The following is a 14,851-nucleotide window of genomic DNA, read 5'->3' as shown; positions in this document are numbered from 1 at the left end:
TGAAAAAAAGGAAGAGCGAGGACTAGGAGGATCAAATTTCCTTTCGGCGCAGTTCTGTCGTGTAAAAAGTCAGCTGAAGATTCTTTCTTAGCAATGGAAATCATTTTCAGGCCACGATTTTGCTGAAGATGGTTAATTTTTCCAAAAGGTTTCAAGTTCTATTTCTTCAATGGAAAATCCCTACTAAGACTACGTGTACACTGGGGATTGAGTCAGAAATTTATCTTTGGAGACTAAATTAAAATTTGATGATGATTTATTTATTTTTATACAATAATATAAAAAAATAAAAGAAATAAAACTTCTAGTAGCTTTCAAACATCATGAGATCTATGAAACCTTGGGTACGTAGTTAGGTTTACAACTCCTAATATTGATGTAACGTGTGTGAGAGACATGAGATTATATACACTCAAGGAAATAATATTTAGGTGCTCAAAGAGCTATGAAAACTCATGTTAGCCGGAACAAAAAAGTTGGTTAAAAAATAATAAACACGTTTAACATGAAAATAAAGTATTCTTTAAAGATGTAAAAAATAGTGTAAATCAAACTTAATAAATAATAAATATGTTCTGAGATTAACAAAATTATCACACTTTTTTCGTGTCTTTGACCCAAAGCAAAAATGTAAAAGAAAAAAATGAACTAGTTTATCTTAATCTTCTAAGAATAGCATAAAAGAATAATGTGGATTTATTCAACGTCTTGGTTAAATCATGAGAGAACAATGCCATTTTCGTCTTCCTTTATTTTATTTTAATATTTAATTAGTTGGAAAGTTAAAAGTTAGAGCAAGTTGTGAGCTACAAACATTATAGAAGAAGGTTTATTAAAGTGATAATTTGAGATATTGTGAATTACAAATACTAAAAATTATCTTTGAACGCACACATACATACAAATTTTGAAGGAGTCATGCATGAAGCTTTGGCTTTTAAGAATGCAGTTTTCCTCTTCCGTCCCCAGAAAAGGTTTACTGATATCCAGCCAAATGCATATAAAGATCAGCTTTTTGGGTCTAAGAAGCTCTTTTTGCCTCCCAAATGGACCTTAATTAAGAATAATCATATTATTATAAAATCTTGTAATAATCAACGAGGAGCATTATGTTTCAAAAACCAGAATACTTAGTTCATATCTTAGCAAAATATGAATGTGTTTGCTGAGGTGTTCTCTTATGGCCAAACTTTAAGCCGTCGGCCAAAGTTCCTACTCTCAACGTGAGTTTTTAACCTACTAATAATAGTACTACTTCTTTATGCAAACTGTTGTTTTATTTATTTATTTTTTTTTTTATAAACGCAAGCTGTTGTTTTAGATTCGAAAGGAAACATACATTAAAATTGTTCTTGCCGCCTCAGATTCAGTACAACAAACTTCATACTTGTAAAATTTCTCTTTACTTTCCATATGCTGGCGCTAAATTTGCAGCAAAAACGATTTGCTCAGTGAATATTCAGAGAGAAATGAGCAGAAGTGTCAAATTTTAGCAACGAGTTGTACTTGAAAGACCCATTAATGAAGCAAAAAATAGCAGCAATGGTACATGCTCTAACCTTTCTCTTACACAAAAAAAGCAAGTAAAGCAAAGAAAATAAAAAAGACCATCTTACACAAAAAAAAGCAAGTAAAGCAAAGAAAATAAAAAAGACCATCTTACACAAAAAAAAGCAAGTAAAGCAAAGAAAATAAAAAAGACCATCTTACACAAAAAAAAGCAAGTAAAGCAAAGAAAATAAAAAAGACTATCAAAGTTTATTTTCAACATTGCTCCATGAGTCTTCTTCTTGTCAACGAGTCTATCATAGAACCATATCATCATGATAAAGAGCTTGGGTTGAACAAACTGCACAAGGAGACTTTTAATTACCTCAATTCATGAACATCAATGCCAAAAAATTAGAAAAAGAAAAGAAAAGTTAACTGTTGAGTTAAAATGATAAAACGGAAAAAAGAAAAGAAAGAATGCACTAGGACTTACCTTCCATGCCCCGGGGTTTCAGGCTATGAAAGAAAGAAACTATCTTTGATCCTTTGATGGAACAGATACGAGGATTTGGGAGCAGTGGAACGTGATATTGGCACGGCTCAATCAAAAAGCAGGGCCCATAACATCCTGAACACTGATTTCTTATTGAACCGGACCAATATCCCGTTAAACTGATCCATCTCTCCCGTCACCACGTTTGATCTTAGCTTAGCTAGCAACAAATCTGCAAATAAAACAAAACCTAAGAAAAGAGAAAAAGCAATTCATAACACCAATAAAAAAAATAAAAACTAAAAATTGAAAGAAGTAGCATATATTCACAAGAAGACATAATATATATGAAGGAAAATGCAATTATTTGGTAGAAGTGAGTGATGCAATTCATAGCTAGCACCTCAAACTAAATGACTTAAAAGAGTTTATTAAGAAAGGAACTGGAAGAGATAATGAGTGAGGGACAAGGCAGTGTGGGGGTTGGAGATCATGTATGTACTCCTACTAAAGAGAGAAGAGACTCTCTATCTCTTAAAGTAGTGCCCCATATGCAACAAAAATAGATGGGTAGTAATGGCAGCATTGAAGAAGTTGCATTTAAATTTCCAACTACCCAACAACAAAGGAAGTTGGAATATTAATTTAAGAAGGTACAGGAATCGTGAAAAAGCTCACGGACACAAATCTGGAGCTTTTAATGTAGCATTTATGGATGATGGAGTAGAGGGAGAAGGATGTTGGCTTTGTTCAATTAGCATTTATGTATCAAACGGCAAGAACCTTTGCTTTTGGATTTGGTTGGTGTTTTTGGTACCCAACCTCCGATGAGGCACTTCGTAGGTTCAGTTGTTCAATCACTTTTGCAACTAATGCATAGTATTTAACTTTCTTAATGTGTCGTCTGCCTGCAATCTTTTTGGAAAGTATTACAATATGCTAAATTGTGTGTGTATATGGTCATCTATAATAAGCAAGAGAGCGAGATTATGTTTCAATAAAAGTAGGCTAAGTAGCTGAAAATTGAATTCAAATGAACCTATAATAGTAGCAAGTCATTTTCCATGCCAAGATTTCAAATCTTCAAGTTTATCGACCTTTCCAATTGTTCAAGCAAACTAGTTGCTATCTAGTACTGTAAAAATAGGATTACTTTGTTAGACTAATTGTCTACAGCTTACATTTGTATGGCTCCAATCGTAATCGTTGTTCCTTTTCATTCAAGCTCCTCGTTGTGGTGTACGAGACATGTCTCATCACTTTCCTCCTACTTTTTCAGAACCATTTCTCTATTATTATTCTCATCAACTGATAAAAGAGATTTTGATATCACAAAAGATGAATAGGAACATCTCAAGATCTAATTAATGGATGCAGTACTAGGGAATTATTATTATTATTATTATTATTATTATTATTTTTTTTTTGCAGGCGATAAGGTAAGTAATTCAATCGTGGTAAGCATTTTAGAACTTTCAATAATGCCGATCTTCCCTATCAACAAGAAAAGCTAATTCAACCTTAAATTGATTCAGACTTAAAGTGACGAACTTTGATAATCTAATTAATCTTCCATGAACATCGAGAAATATAAAGATTGCACATGTTAACTTTGAAACAAATTACATGGTGACAGCACTACAAGTTTTAAGTATTGTTGGTGATCGATGGTCTTGTAACTACATAAGCTATTCGAGAATTAGAATTATCCTTTAAAAGTAAGCGTAAGATTTTCACCGAATCAACTATAAGGCTATAACTATAAGGCCTTGTCTACTCCTCTCCTTTAAATTAATTAACAAAAAAAGAAAAAACAATTGATGAGTCTACGTGGACAAAGTCTCACATTGCCAGTGAGGGGGAGATATAATGTGTGTCTAAAATGGTAAGGTTGGAATGCCATTGGCCTCAGTAGCCTATTGGCACCCAGACACCCTTGTGTCCTGATGCTCGGAGGTTCTAGCCCCCGCAAAATCACCTAGCAAAAAAAAAAAATTTTTAAAATAATAAAAAAATAAAATGGTAAGATTGGAATAGTAAATGACGGTAGAGAAGAGGAAAGTGGAGTTATTAGAATAGAATATCTTAAGACTTAAGAGTGTGTTTGGGGGTATCTTATAATCTTACCCTCCAAACCCCTCATTTTGGGGGAAGGGATGAAAAAGAGAGGAGTTCCATTTATATTAAAAATAAATAAATTGTTAATTTATTTCTATAATATATATCTTTTTTTTAATTAGTAAAACATAGTCATAATTGTTAATTTATATGACTATTTTCCTTCCCTCTTCTTTCCTTATTTAATAGGAATGGCAACAAAATAGGCTTGGGACGGATATCATATTTTCTACCCCACCCTTGCATTAGGGGGAATTTGTTGCTCCCATCCTCACCCCAATGGGCACCCATTGGACCCCGCCTCATCGAGAGAGAGAGAGAGAGAGAGAGAGAGAGAGAGAGAGAGAGAGAGAGAGAGAGAGAGAGAGAGGCATGGTAGTTGTTGGAAAGGAGACTTGGGGTACTTTTGATACACTGAATGAAGATTACGATAGGAATTGTAATATTTATTACTAAGAATAAAATGTGTTGTAATGTAATAATTAAACATATTCATTAGTTTGGTTGTGAGTTATAACATTAGAATGAAACTTAACATTTATTTTAGAAAAATTCTTACTCATACAATTATATTTCTTTAAAAATTGTTATTTTTAAATTTAAGAGAGATATGTATTAGTTTTTATGATTTTTTATTTTTATAATTGTTAGATGTATATGGAAAATTTGTTTACTTGGAAATATATTAAGTTTTGAAATTATTGCACTTACTAAGGAATAACTAATACAACCTTTTAAAGAGAAATAGTTATTCCTCATTTTGAAGAATAGCTATTCATAAGGAATGATTATTCCTTGTAATAAAAACATAACCAAATTAAAGAATAACTAAACCATAGGAATAACTATTACATTACAGCGCTTATTACAGTCTACCAAACATGTCATTGGTTCTCAAATCGACAATGGGTTTGAGACGAAGCACAATGGTCGTTGTAGAGAGAGAGATAAATATTTAATACATATCTATATATAATCTAGACAAGTATGGTGTTGGTTGGAGGATGCATCCCTAGTCCCCCCATCATGGACCTGCTATTGGTGGACATCTTAATACCCTCCCCCACCCCCATTGAGTACACGGGTTGGATACAAATTGTTATCTCTATACTTAATTTTTAAAACATTTAAATAAAGGGGGATAGATAGATATTTATATATATATATATATATATATATATTAAAATTGTATATTGTATAATTTTGCAAATATATACAAAATTTGCCACTTTTTGTATATCTACATTTTACAATGTAAATTTACATTGCAAGTACAATGTAAAACATATAAAAATCATTTTTAAAATTTCCAAATAAGAGGAAGGGGTACCACTTCCCTATCCTCTCCTCTCCTTTCCCCCTAACCCTTTACTTCCCTCTCCCTTCAAACTTTCTAACACACTATAGAGTTGTTGTTCTGCATTTGAGTTAGGCTGGGGACTCACGTAATTTTCAAGTTCATGTTCACTAATCTTTGATGCTTTATTTTTTTGATTAACAGAACACGCCATCTCACAAAACTGCTAGCGGCAGTTGTAATCTTTGATGCTTTATATATAGTGCTCTACACTAATTAAATATTTATTTGTGAAACTAAAATAGTTTTTATGGTAAATTTGATATTTGATAACCTAGTGCTATGGAAATATGAATTGATAAGGTGAGAATCCGAGGGTCCCAAAAATCAATTTAATACGCATGAAAGTAAGGAAATGACATGCCGAAAGATTGATGCATGCCAGATGAATTGGCTTTGTCAAAAACCTGCATTTGATTTTACACCTTAAATTGATGTTGGCTGTCGCATTCTAGAGCGCCATTCTTGCAAGACAAGGGGAAAAATAATCTTCATTGAAACATAATGGCACCTCATGGAGACTGGATCCATGATAATAAGTTTTCGTTTGTTTCACGACACATGCTTAGTTTATCTAGGCATAAAAACATAAATACTATATAATATATATAGCCCTCATAACATCACCATGAACACTTGCTCAAAATATATATACCACTAAAAATTAAACATATAATAATTTTAATTGGTCTAATTATATAAAATTGGTATTACACTTAAACTTCCTGCTTAATAAATAGCTTAAAATACAAATACCTAACAAAATAAAATAAAAAATTAAACCATCTAATTATACTTCCCATGCTTGTGCCAGCATAGTAACATGACCACACACCTCCTCAGTATGTAAAACCTTGCCTTTTGCTCCTTTGCCATGGCCACACACCTCTTCCAAAAGTTTTTTTGCTCCTCCAAATGCTGGTTTTCCACAAAATGAAACTGTGCCATGTCTTGCTCCTATTTTGCTCCTTATGTGTACGAGTCTTGGCTCTTTAACTAGGTAGTAGAAACCTCGAGAAGGAGAGCTGTGCAAAAAAATAATGAAACAAGTGGCCCTTTTAAGGCTTAAGAAAAAAAAAAAAAAAAAAAAAAAAAAAAAAAAGGGATGTGTGACTATGGGGTCTACCAATTTTGATACTTTAATAATAGTTGCTAGAGAGAAAAAAAAAAAAAAAAAAATGAAAATGTAAAACGTGGAAGCTTAATGAATAGGGCCCAATGGGCCAAATGATGGGTCGCAGTTGGACAAGTGACTGAACATGAAGAAACCCACCACTTGGATTCAAAATAGCTGAGAGTAGTTGTTTCCAGGGGCTTCCCGTTTTCGCTTATGGGCCCATTGTGTTATGTTTTCTTCTCCTGGGCCCAGTGGTGCCGCGGTTGTTTTAGACTTTAGTAGTGGTCCTAGTGGACACAATTTTGAGTTTAATAAAGTGACAACAAATATGACACACTAAATGTACTCTTATACAGAACTGCTATTGTTTTTTTCTTTATGATTTTTTTTTTTTTTTTGAGAAACTAGATGCCCCCGAGTCAAAAATTACAAAATCTACCAAACAAAATAGCCTGTGTAAAAATGTATACAATAAATCAGTTTGGAATCTATTTATTTTGCTAAAATTAAAATTTTTTTTGCTAAAAGTATTGTAGATAAAGATAAAAATTAGTTGAAATAGTACAATAGAACCCATAAATAATACCAAAAAGTGCAGTGAAACTCTTAAATAATAACAAAAATGTGTTAAATAGTAAAATAAACTGACATTTTAATTTGGAATCAATCGCTGAAAAAACGACATCGTACAAATAGGTTCAACTTCAGTTGACACTGGTACAAAATAAAAAAGATTTGGAATCTGGCATGACAGCCAAGTTTGCAAGTTGAACCAAACACGCCTGATCGACTAGTTTAAATCACACTTGCTGTATACGCAAACTTAAGCTCTTACTGTCTTTGACAAATTACGTTCCTTATAACAGTTGCTATTTCAGCTACATTCTACCATTGCAATCATGCGCATGGTTAAATTACTATATTTCAATATCTTAAATGTTGAGATAATAACACATTAACATCCCCTAAAAGCATTAGCATTAGGGCGTAAAAATCCCACAATTGTTATTTTAGCAACTAAGACAATAAAATAGAGCATTACCCTGGATATGGGTATGTAAATTTTTTTAGCATCTATGAATAGTAATTAAGGTTGTATATATACAATCTTACTGTTTGTGGGTTGTAAAAATAAAAAATAATATTTTAATTGGGTTGAGAGAGGAAGAGAGGAAAAGAGGGAAGAGAAAGATGGCAGAGAAGAGAGAGAATTGACTTGTTTATATTATTTGTTGGTATATTTTAATGAGTTGTATGTAAAAATAGAAACTGAGATGTTTGGTGAGTTGAATAATTAGATAGTAAAATAGATAAAGTAAGTTTTGAGGATGTATGATAGACACTTTTTTACATCTCCAGATACTAATTCTCTTAGTCATTTAACATGGTAGGAGCATGTGGGCGATCTCTATCTCTTCCGCTCGACCTTTTATTTAAAATCTTACGTCTTAGGCCTCAACTGTGAAAAGAAAGTTTAAGTTCACATATGAAGGAGAGTATTAAAAATATATGATTAAATAATTAAATTTATAATTTTTCAATTACTTAATCATTTGAAAGAATTGGTAATTTAACGAACTAAACAAGTTAATTCTTGACTTTTTGAACAACAGTGGCTTTATTACTTTTATCCCTTACTGACTAATAGTATTTACATTCTCCGACACCATTTTGTTTTTGCACACTAAGGGTCCATTTGGATACAACTTATTTTTACTGAAACTGAAAACTGAAAATACTGTAGTAAAATAATTTTTAAATGTGTAAATAGTACCGTGGGACCCATTTTTAATATTTTTTTTCCTGATGAACAGTGCAAAAACAGTAGTGAACAGTGCACTGTCTCCTAAAAGCTGTCGCGCGTGAATCAAAAAAAAGAAAAAAAGAAAAGAAAAGGAAAACACAAACGTGAAACGCAACTCAACCTTAATGACTATTAGTATTTACATTCTCCAACACCATTTTTTATTTTGCACACTAAGGGTCCATTTGGATACAATTTATTTTTACTGAAACTAAAAATATTGTAGTAAAATAATTTTTAAATGTGTGAATAGTGCCGTGGGACCCATTTTTAATATTTTTTTTTTATGAACAATGCACAAACAATAGTGAACAGTGCACAAACAATGCATGAATAGTGCATTGTCTCCTAAAAGCTATTGCGCGTGAATAAAAAAAAAAAAGAAAAAAAAAAGAAAACGCAAACGTGAAACGCAACTCAACGTTACTGACTAATAGTATTTACATTCTCCGACACCATTTTGTTTTTGCACACTAAGGGTCCGTTTGAATACAACTTATTTTTGCTGAAACTGAAAACTGAAAGCACTGTAGTAAAATAATTTTTAAATGTGTGAATAGTACCGTGGGACCTATTTTTAATTATTTTTTTTATGAACAGTGCACAAACAGTAGTGAACAGTGCACAAACAATGCATGAACAGTGCACTGTCTCCTAAAAGCTATTGCGCGTGAATCAAAAAAAAAAAAAAAAAAAAGAGGAAAACGCAAACCTGAAACGCAACTCAACGTGGATCCAAACACTCATTAACTCTAATCACCCCTACTAGTCCTTTTAGCCTTTGTTTGGTAGGGTGAAAAAATAGAAAATGAAGAAATTAAATATTTTCAATTATAATAAGTGTTTGGGGGGATCACGGAATCTCTTAAGAGGACCCCAAAAAAAAAAAAAATGGTTTCACTGCTTGGATGGTCTCTCTATGAGTTTCGAGACTAGTTTTGCGGGTCGAGAGTAATTACTCTTTCAATGATGAAAGAATTTTAGAAGGGATATATGCAAGAGTTTCTAATCGACATAGAAGAAGAACACGACAATTGTGTTTGACAAAGAGATATGTGTATTGACAAAATTATTGATTCCAAAATCTTTTAACGATGGAGACTACTCTCAAAATACTGTAGAAGCCACTACAGGAGGGAATCGACACCAGAGATTATTGTTTGGATTCACTTCCCAAAGTACAAAGTTCACTTCATTGTGAGCCCAAGCTCATTTATTTTAACTCAAGCCCATCTAATCCCTTATGCCCAAAAGCGTAAAGTCTGGCTCATCCTTCTTTGAGGCATAACCCAAATCCAAAGCCCAATAGCCCACGTACTTTAACAATTAACGGTTACGTTCCCATCTTGCCAAAGAATTCACAAACCCTTTCTCAGTAGCTTTCTTTGTCTAGTAGTAAAATATTTTACATCTTCAGGCCCGTTTGGTACACTGTAATGATTATTACATGAGAATAGGAATAAATATTACAAGGAATACATTAAGTTGGAATGTAATAAGTATTACTATTCATTAGTTTGATGAGTATTTAGAAATAAAATCCTGAATATGCATCCACAATTTAATAGAGTATAAAAAGAATGTGTAATTAAATCTGATAATTCCTTGGATATCAGTAGGTTGACAAGACTCGAACGATGATCTTTGGGCAATATCCTGTAATACAAAGAACACTGAATCAGAGGGGACCGGCCAAAAGTCCTCCGATGATGAAGTTAGTTACCTTTGAACTCTGTAAGGAAGGAGTATTTTCTCAAAGTAAAATTGTCTGAATCCCTTACCCTTCATCGAAGAATCCTTATATAGTACATGTGGAACGGTTATATGTTTAGTAACTGTTCCCAATGTTGAGGAGTTCGGAGAATTGGGGGTAACTTCCATAACCGCTTATGGAAGTTACCTAGGTTGGACGGGCCGTTCCATGTGAACTCGTCCATCTTTAGTAAAAGATGGACGAGACCATCTTGGACGGCTTGCCCTTGCTTGAATGACGATGAGTAAGATTCCCATGAAGTATCGTTCGTCCATAGACGGACGAGGTTAGCCAGGACGCTTGGAACATTCACTTCGCCTATTTGATTTATCGTAGCTTGTCTTTCATTGGACGAGACATATGGAGAAGTTATGGAGTTGGATGATTTGTGACACCATCAGTTGCCCCCTCGTCCATGTGGGTCGTCCAATGAGTTGGGTGAACTGCCGACACGTCCTTGGACATATATATAATTGGTTAATAAATCAATGCACCACGTGTCATTTTTTTATTGGCGACTGATTCCGTCAATTTAGTTTTCCGAGGTAGATGCCACGTGTTGTTTTCGTATTGGTAGAGTCGTTTCGAATGCCCAGGTCAGCATCCTATAAATAGTGGAATGCCTCCCTTAACCCTTCTCATTTCAGAGATTTTCTTCCTTGACATCCATCGTCTAGAGCCTCATCTAGGAGTTCCTCTACGTCTAGAGTCTTCTTCCGTCTAGAGCCAGGTATTCTTCTTCTCTCCGTCTTTAGGTTCTAAGTTTCTTGTCAAAGATATCTGTTGCTTCCTCGTCCATTGATAGCCTTAATAAGACTATAGACGAGTATTATGAGGACAGTAGTGATAGGTCTAGGTCTAGTTCTAGCAGTGCTAGTGATGATAGTGGAGGAAGCACAGACGAGAATTACTCTTCTGGGGCCCCTAGGTTCCCTATTGAGGTCGTCCAAGAACAACTTAGGAGAGCTTCTAGCTCTCAAGCTGGCTCTCCGTCCAATCCTACGGATGAGGTAGAGATCGTCTTTAGTTACGTTGTAGGGGTCCATTCTAAGATGGATGAACAAAGGTTAAATAGTCTTAGATCTTGGTATCAAATCCCGGACGAGTTTAACCTTAGGCTGCCCGTCTGTGGAGAGTGGTGTTGTGAACCACGTTTTGGAATAGGCGTCTATGAATCTTACTTCCTAGGTGGCCTTAGGTTTCCTTTAAATGCCTTCGCTAGAGAGTTATTAGTTAAGTTAGGTTTAGGTGTTTGTCAATTCAATCCTAATGTGTGGAGATTAGTTATCTCCATGCAAATTTTGTGGAGGGAAGTTTTTGGTGGGGACCGTCCTCTTACAGTGGACAAGTTTCTTTATTGTTATAAACCTTCTGCAATAAGTCAATCTGAAGGTTTTTATCAGTTTACTGCTAGGGGGAATGATTGTAGGTTAATCAAGTCCCTAGCTTCGTCTGATAGGAAGTGGAAGACAGAATTCATCTTTGTTTCAGGCTTCTGGGCAGGGAACCCTGTGGACATTGGCAGGGATCCCTTTCCTCCTTACACTGGGGACCTAGGGAACCTTCGTCCAGAAGGTACGTTCCTTCCCCTTGTTTATTTTTATTCTTTCTTCTATTTGGTATATTTACAATTTCTAACCTTTGTTTGTTCATTGCGTTGTAGCTGCCAAACGTCCGTCTTTGAGCAAATTTCACCGTGACTGCGTCCACAGGGCTCGTCTTCATATAGACAGGAGCTTTCGTTCTCTTGTCACTCTTAGACGTCTAGCCAAGTGGGGTTTAGGTCCTGAGCCTTCAGACGAAGCTATCGCCCACGAGGTTACTGTGCGCAAAAGTAAGTTTTTAGCTAAGCCTTATTTTATTTATTTATTTTTTTTTTATGTATACATTCCTAATCTGTTTATCTCGTTTTAGGAATATCAACAATGAAAGAGAACAAAGGGAAAGAAGTTGTAGGTGAGGGGAAACATCCTGAGGCTCAAACCCAGGATCGTCCTGAGGTTCAGGCACGTCCAACGGCTGGGGACAAAAGGAAGTTCTTGCCAAAGAACATTGACTTGGAAGGGCTCCTCAGTCGTCGAGACAAAAGAGTGAAGCAGGGCTCGTCCAAGGTGGTTAAGTCCAAACCTCCACAGTCTCAGCCTTCCATCCAGGTAGTTGATGTGGACTAGTCCACTCCGTCCAAGACTCTTCCGCCCAGAACTCCTTTGTCCAAGTCTACTGTGCCTGGCTCGTCCCAGCCTTCTACGAACATTATTGAAAATGAAGATCTGGCTTGGGAACGTTTTCAGATGGCCGTCCAGGACGAGGACATAAACATGTGCTATAACATGGGCTTGAAGGAGTTTGAGCATTCAGGCGTCCATGACCTCTTTAAGGTATGTTAATATCTCTCGTCCTTGTTCAGTTAGCAATCTTTCCTTATTTAACCATCCTATGTTGTTTTATCTATTCATAGGCCATGTCAAAGTTTATAGCAGCGTCCAGACAGGCAACAGAACTGGACAAGACGAGAGTCTTGTTGGAGACGAGGATTCAACAGGTGAATGCTGACTGTAAAAAATGGGTTGGGGTTGCTGCAAAAGCTAAGGACGAGGTCAATGAGCATAACAAGCTGATCGAGGAGCTAAAGACTGATGCATTGGAGAAGGATACTCGCGTTGATCACTTGCAAAAGATGAACAACGAGCTGAATGCTCGTCTCTCCAAGGCAAAAGAGGACGTTGTGGCTGAATTCAAATCATCCAAAGTGTATACAGACACTCTGGATCGCAATTATGCAGCTGGTTTTGAAGATTTTAGAATGGACGCTATTGAGAACTTCCCTAAAGTTGACTTTAACTCAATCAAGCTTAACCTTGCTGCTGCCACAAGCTCTCTTCTTCAGACCGGCTCTGATGACGTCAATGTGGAAGACGACGCCAGTACTCAGCCTCCCCAGGACGAGCCTGATGTGAATGCTCCCCCTGCTTAGGACGAGACCTTTAAACTTAGTAGCCTTTGTTTTCTTTTTTTGTTTGGTTTATATTTGGTCCTTTGTTTTAGGACCTTCTTTATGTAACAAGAATACACTATCCTCGTCCATGGTTTTAGGACGGGTCTTTTAAGCAAACCGTTTCAGTTTTTCGAACTAATCAAGGGTTTTTGGACGTAGGATGTCCACCCTTTGAATGAAGTTTTATTTTCTTTGCATGGACAAGTGATCTCATTTTCTTTGCATGGACGAATGCTGCTAAGTTATTTTAAGTCAACCCCAGCTTTAGCTCGTCCATGTCGAGAATACATATTTTTCATATTGTTAGTCTAACTCGTCTTAGCAGGTAGTATTTTTAATTAGCTTGACTCGTCTTAAGACTTACAAGCTAATTTTACATACCATCTTACTTATTTTGCCCAACTTTTTCTCTCGTCCAGAGTTTGGATTGTTTCAGTTGGCTTTAATTCGTCCATGATTTGGACGAGTGTAGTTATGGTTTTTCCCTTGCTTTATTCAAGAAAATTTAGACGTTATATCTCTGCATCCAGAGATTTTATTCGTCTTGGATCTTTCAATCCTCTTGAGGATTGGCTTGGACGACAATATCATGGAGATGTAAAATTCACACAACATTTTGTACATAACATAGATATTGTTTACAGATAAGGCACATGCACACTGATGCCTTTTTATTTAATAAGTGCATACTTCATAACTTCGTCCATAACCATGACACAACCATAATAAGTAATAAGATAGTAGTTTCAAACTTCAAACACAAATAGCATCAAACATAGTAGTATTAAACACAAACAGCATCAAACATAAGTAGAACGTTAGTAGACAGACAAGACCCAGGCTCGTCCATAGGTTCACTTTTACTGATAGTACCTCCTCAGGTGCTCCACATTCCAAGGATGTTCCAACTTTCTCCTGTCCAGGGCCTCCAGGTAGTAGGATCCTTGCCTTTTACAGTTGATAACTCTATAGAGTCCTTCCTAGTTTAGGCCCAACTTCCCATGTGCTGGGTTTTTGGTTGACAAAGAGACCTTTCTTAGGATGAGATCTCCTATGTTGAAACGCCTAGGCTTCACCATCGCATCATACTGCCTAGCCATGAGATTCTTGTACTTTGCTGCCCTGTGTTCTGCGTTTGCCCTTACCTCGTCTATTAGATCGAGGTTCAGACGGAGTTGGTCCTCATTATCCTTGTCTTGATACATCATCACCCTATGATTAGCCATATGTACTTCTGCAGGTATGACTGCATCGCTTCCATAGGCTAGCTTGAAAGGAGTCTCCCCTGTAGGGGTTCTCACTGTGGTCCTGTACGCCCATAAAACTCCTGGTAATTCATCTGGCCATACTCCCTTTGCCCCCTCAAGCCGAGTCTTGATGATTTTCAACAAGGATCGGTTTGCAACTTCAACTTGGCTGTTGGCTTGGGGATGTGCAGGCGAGGAATAATGGTTCTAAATTCCAAAGTGTAAGTAAAAGTCCCTGAAGAGTGCATTGTCAAATTGTTGTCCGTTGTCAGACACCAATACTTTCGGCATTCCAAATCTGCACACAATGTTCTTCCACACGAAATTTTTCACATTCTGTTGTGTGATATTTGCCAACGGTTCTGCTTCCACCCATTTGGTGAAGTAATCGATGCCCACTACTAAAAATTTCATCTGCCTTATTCCCAAAGGGAAGGGACCCAAAATGTCCAGTCCCCATTGTGCGAAAGGCCACG

Source organism: Quercus robur, chromosome 8, assembly GCF_932294415.1.
Source record: "Quercus robur chromosome 8, dhQueRobu3.1, whole genome shotgun sequence".
Lineage (NCBI taxonomy): Eukaryota > Viridiplantae > Streptophyta > Magnoliopsida > Fagales > Fagaceae > Quercus > Quercus robur.
The sequence above is the reverse complement of the archived record's forward strand: the minus strand, read 5'-3'. Positions refer to the sequence as shown.